This window comes from Phocoena sinus, chromosome 21 (genome assembly GCF_008692025.1).
Source record: "Phocoena sinus isolate mPhoSin1 chromosome 21, mPhoSin1.pri, whole genome shotgun sequence".
NCBI lineage: Eukaryota > Metazoa > Chordata > Mammalia > Artiodactyla > Phocoenidae > Phocoena > Phocoena sinus.
Genome location: NC_045783.1, coordinates 33,293,601 through 33,299,905, shown reverse-complemented (window position 1 = coordinate 33,299,905; position 6,305 = coordinate 33,293,601).

The following is a 6,305-nucleotide window of genomic DNA, read 5'->3' as shown; positions in this document are numbered from 1 at the left end:
ACCACCTGCTCGACCTTGGGCAAGACACTAAACCTTTCAGAGTCTCAGTTCCCAGATCTGAAAATGAGGGGGTTGGGCAGGTCTCTCTCCAAATTGCAGTGGAGCTCTGTTGACTATTTTGAGTCAAGCCACTGTGACCCAGAAAAGTATGCAGTAGAAGTCAAAAGACAAGGTTAAACCTAGTTGTTAAGTGGGATGGGGTGTGGAAGGGGTTTGCCGCGGTGCCTGGACATTGAATATGTTCAATAAAATGGTAAGCTGTGGTGATGATGGTAACGATACCCCCGACAAGGAGCGCGTCTCCCTGCCTGTGCTGTGGTTTTCACTTGGAGCGGCAGCTCCTCCTGACACAGGACCATGATAGGCGTTTACTGCAAGTGGCGTGGATTGCTCCTTGCCATACTTGCTAAGGGCAGATAGTTGGCTAATTTTGAACGAAGTCTGAGAGACAACCCCAAATCAGAATGGCTGAGTCATGAGGCATACTCCTGTAGGGTTAGGGGCTCTGGTGCCAGACCCCCGGGTTTGAATCCTGCTCCAACACTTTACCAGCTGTGTCATTGAGAAAGTATCTTAACTTCCCTAAATGTCAAGTTCCTTGCTTTCAAATAAGGACACTAACAGTACCTACTTCAGTACCTACTTCGGAAAGTTGCTGTGAGGACTGAGTTAGAAAAGTGTCAGCGATTGTTACTGCCTAAGAAACAGCACAAGATACAATTACACACGGTTACTAAGCAATGTGTGTCTAAGGTGCAGAGATGCTATCACTGCTGCGGGCATTTCTCACTCATTCACTGAATTAACCTTTGCTGAGAGCTTCCTGTGCATGAAGTCCTGTGCTGGTCATACTGCAATGACCAACATCACAGGCCGAGTCTCTTGTCAGAGAGCCTGGCTGAGAAAACAAATGAGAAGCAATTACAAAACGGTGTGATGAGCAAAGAGCACATGGGGGGGGGGCAGGGCGTTGCTGGTGGAAGGGGCAGACTTAGAGTCAGGGAAGTCCATCTAAACTGAAACCTGAAAGAGGAATACAGATTCCACTGGGGGAAGGACAGAGAAGGGTACATGTGGAAAGCTCTAGAGACAAGAGAGGAAACTATAGCTGAGCTAGAACAGGAGAAAAAATGAAGACTTTCTTCTTTTTTTTTTTTCCTAAAATGAGATTGGGGGGGGTAAGTAGGAGCCAGGTGGTCGTGAGCTTTGTAATAATTGTTGTTTTTTAAATTTTATTTTATTGAAGTATAGTTGATTTACAATGCTGTCTTAATTTCCACTGTACTGCCAAGTGCTTCAGTTATACACATGTAGACATTCTTTTCCATGTTATTTTCCATTACGATTTATCACAGAATATTGAATATAGTTCCCTGTGCTACACAGTAGGAACTTATTGCTTACCCATTCTGTATACAATAGTTTGCATGTAATAATTGTTAATTGTTATAAAACACTGCACCTCTAGTAGCCATCCAAGTGGAGATGTTGGGAAGGCAGCCAGATATATGAGTCTAGGGTCTGGGAGAGAGGTCTGAACTAGAGAGACATAAATTTGGAGTTATCAGTATATATGGATATTTAGTCATGGGACTAGTTGGGATGACTAAGAGAGTGAGCACAGAGAGGAGAGGCCCAGAGTCGGGGGACTCCAAAGTTAAGGGTTCATAGAAGAGGGGAAGACCCGGGTTCATTTCATCCCCCCAACTACCCTAAAATGAATCATTGCTATGACCCCCTTTTTACAGATGAGAAAACTGCAGGGAGTGCTTAAGTAACTTACTGAAGGTCAAGCAAGTAGGTGAGTGGCAGAGATGGAATTCAAGCACACAGGGAGGTCTAAGCAGTGCTCCTCGAAGTGCCACCTCCTGCCTCTCTCAGAAGCCCGAAAGCCCGCTAAAAGATGTGAAGTGGGAGAGTGAAATGCCTCCAGACTGACATTTCAGAAAGACCATGGGTATGGGATGGATTAGGGAAGGCCGAGCTTGGGGGCAGGGAGAGCATTTAGACTACTGCAGTAATCCACATGAGAGATGCTTGTGACTGCAGCCAAGATGGGGGATTGGAAAGAAGTGGACACATTCCAATGATAGGTAGAAGGATAGAGATCAGGGACTAATTGAAAGTGAGTGGTGAGAGAGACTAGGAATCAAAGTTGATTCATAGGTTTCTGATTTGGGCAACCATGTGGATGGAAGTGTCGTATGTTGAGATGGGGATTCCAGGAAAAGAGGCATGTTGAGGGCAAGGAGAGGTGGCATGAATTCATCATAGCGATGCCCAGGGTCACTAACAAGTCGACACGCAAATATTTGTTGAGTTGAACCAAACAACATAGAACTTGGGAGCTCGAATAGTACATTCCCATGGTTTTAAGAGACACCACAGGAAATCATGGACAAATGGTGAGTCTATTTCAGGCATGAAAATCTCCAGGGGGAAACTCCCTGGTGGTTCAGTGGCTGGGACTCTGTGCTTTCAGTGCTGAGGGTTTCGGTTTGGTCCCTAGTCGGGGAGCTAGGATCCTGTAAGCCACCATCTGGTATGACCAAAAAAAAAGAAGGAAGGAAAGGAGGGAGGGAGGGAGGAAGGAACGAAGGAAGGAAAGAAAAAGAAAGAAAGAAAGGAAGGAAGGAAGGAAGAAAGACAAAGAAAGAAACAAAGAAAGAAAGAAAATCTCCAGGAAAAGATTTTCTAAAGCTGCCACTGGTAAACCATCCTAGTGTTTAACAGCTCTTGCTGCTGCGAAGTTTTCTACCATAAAAAGCCAATCCCAACCCTCCTACACTGTTGGTGGGAATGTAATTTGTACAACCATTATGGGGAATAGTACAGAGGTTCCTTAAAAAACTAAATATAGTGCTTCCCTGGTAGCGCAGTGGTTGAGAATCTGCCTGCCAATGCGGGAGACACAGGTTCGAGCCCTGGTCCGGGAATATCCCACATGCCGCGGAGCAACTAAGCCTGTGCACCACAACTACTGAGCCCGCGCTCTAGAGCCCGCGAGCCACAGCTACTGAAGCCTGCCCGCCTAGAGCCCATGCTCCGCAGCAAGAGAAGCCACCACAATGAGAAGGCCACACACCACAATGAAGAGTAGCCCCTGCACACGGCAACTAGAGAAAGCCCGTGCACAGCAACAAAGACCCAACACAGACAAAAATAAATAAATAAAATAAATTTAAAAAACAAAGAAACTAAATATAGAACTACCATATAATCCAGCAATTCCACTCCTGGGCATATACCCAGAGAAAACCATAATTCAAAAAGACACATGCAACCCATGTTCATTGCAGCACTATTTACAATAGCCAAGACATGGAAGCAACCTAAATGTCCATCGACAGAGGAATGGATAAAGAAACGTGCTGCATATACAATGGAATATTACTCAGCCGTAAAAAAGAATGAAATAATGCCATTTGCAGCAACATGGATAGACCTGGAGATTATCATATTAAGTGAAGTAAGTCAGACAGAGAAAGACAAATACTGTATGATATCACTTATATGTGGAATCTAACAAAAAATGATACAAATGAACTTATTTACAAAACAGAAACACACTCGCAGATCTCAAAATCAAACTTATGGTTACCAAAAGGGAAATGTGAAGGGAAGTGATAAATTAGGAGATTGGGATTAACACATACACATTACTATATATAAAATAGGTAACTAACAGGGACCTATTGATTAGCACAAGGAACTCTACTCAATATTATGTAATAACTTATATGGGAAAAGAACCTGAAAAAGAATATATATATATATATATATATATATATATATATATATATATTCGGTTTGGTATATATATAATATATATATAGCTGTATCACTTTTCTGTACACCTGAAACTAACACAACATTGTAAATCAGTTATACTCCAATAAAAAAATTTTTTTAACAAAGTTAAAAAAGAAGCCAGTGCCAGCTCTCAGGGGTTCCTGGTAAAGATTAATTAATTAATTTGGGGATCTGAGATGAGAGAGGCTTTGCTCACTGGGAAAGACATTTGCAAGGGCTTCTCAGTGGGGCCCCAGCACTCACCTCTGGCTTGACACTTCCACCTCCTGTCCACACACGCTACCCTTGCCCTGGTCACCCCCTGAAGAAATGGGATGCCTCCCCTCCATGTCTTTGTTCCCACTGATCCTCTGCTTGGCATGTCTCACTCATCCTTTTTGTGGAAATTCTCTCCAGCCCTGGAGCCCAGCCATATGTTCTCTCCTCCACGAAGTCTGTCCCCAGCTTGATGCCCCTACACTGGAAGTAGTTCCTCTGTGATCAAATAGCATTTCACAGCTCTGTCAGATAACCTAGAGCACTCTTGCCTCTCTGCCATATGTCGTGTACAAATCTGGTCCCCATCACTGAACTGTGAACTCTTTGAGGATGACAGGGTACATAGCTCAATGCTTATATACATTCATTCACCTATGAAACTAACAGTTATGGAGGGCCTACTACCACCTGGACACTGAGGGGGCAAAGACAATTAAAGTGTGGTTTCATGGACCTTACAATCAAATGTGGGGAAAAAAACTCTAAAGAAAAGCCCAGATTCCGCTAAAAAAAATCAAAACAGGTTTCTTTAAGCCTGGCTGTAGAATGAGCCTGTCCCTGTGGAGAGGAGAGCTTGAACTTGACACCCCTGCTCTGGAACAAGAGACCCCTTTCTGTCTTAGGGACCTCCCACTGCTGGCTGCTGTCCCCACCATGCCGAGCTTGGGAGGCTCCGTGTCCCCAACTCTTCAGCACCAGGGTAGACACACTAGTTTTTGATTAATTTCCCATAGCAGAGCTGAGACTAGATGGACACAGGCAAAGCACGTCTAAAGATTTGGGGATAATAACGGGGATGAGCAGAAAGAGTAACATGCAACCAATAATGCAGCTCACAAGATGTGACATCATTGGGGTATCTCGGGATGCACACCTGCTTCCAGGGGGCAGAGGTTCTCTGTCACTCCTCGTACCTGGGAGCCCCAGCAAAGCCCTCTTTAGTTACTGAGACCCAAACAATGCGTGACAAGAAGACAAGCATCCCTCTCCCCGCGGCCCCAGGAGCCCACTGATTTGCATCTCCTGGGGGAAGGAATCATCGCACCAAATGGCCCCTTCCCTACATAAGTAATCCCAGGAACACCCAACTGTGAGGCCCCACTCGCACCTCTGGGGTCCGGGCCTTCTTCTACGGCTTCTTACGAGACCCTCCTCCATTCTCTGCCTACCTGTCTAGATGATCTCATGAGTGTAAGCCCACTTTGAATGATGTACTCATTTTTTTAAAAATTTTATTTATTTATTTTTGGCTGTGTTGGGTCTTCATTGCTGTGCACGGGCTTTCTCTAGTTGCGGCGAGCGGGGGCTACTTTTCGTTGCAGTGTGCGGGCTTCTCATTGCGGAACACGGGCTCTAGGCGTGAGGGCTCCAATAGTTGCGGCTCGCAGGCTCAGTAGTTGTGGCGCACGGGCTTATTTGCTCTGCTGCATGGGGGATCTTCCGGACCAGGGCTCGAACTCATGTCCCCTGCATTGCCAGGCAGATTCTTTTTTTTCACATCTTTATTGGAGTATAATTGTTTTACAATGGTGTGTTAGTTTCTGCTTTATAACAAAGTGAATCAGCTACACATATACATATATCCCCATATCTCCTCCTCTCTTTTGTCTCTCTCCCACCCTCTTGGCAGGCAGATTCTTAACCACTGAGCCACCAGGGAAGTTCCTGAATGATGTACTCTTGATTTTATGCATCCAATCTCAAACTTTTGACAGACCTCCAGACGCACATATCCAATTGCCCACTTGACTTCTCCACTTAGGGGCCTGCCTTACAGACATCTTAATAGGGCAAAAAGGAACTCTCGAGTTTCCCTCCCAAATCTGTTCCTTCCTCCAGCCCTACTCCAGCTCCAGTTTTCCCCATCTTAGTAAACGACAGCACTATCCATTTAACTACTCAAACCGATACACTAAGTCCCCTACATACGAATGAGTTCGGTTCCGAGAGCGTGTTTGCAAGTCCAATTTGTTCGTAAGTCCAGCGAAGTTAGCTTAGGTACCCGATTAACACAATCGGCTATATAGTGCTGTACTGTAATAGGTTTATAATCGTTTTTGTGCACATAATACATAAAAAGCAAAGAAACACAAAAAATAAAGAAAATATTTTTAATCTTACAGTATAGTACCTTGAAAAGTACAGTAGTACCAGCTACATCACTGCTGCTTTTATGCTTGCTTCCAGACATATTGGGCTTGAAATAAAGATACTGTGCTACTGGACTCTATACA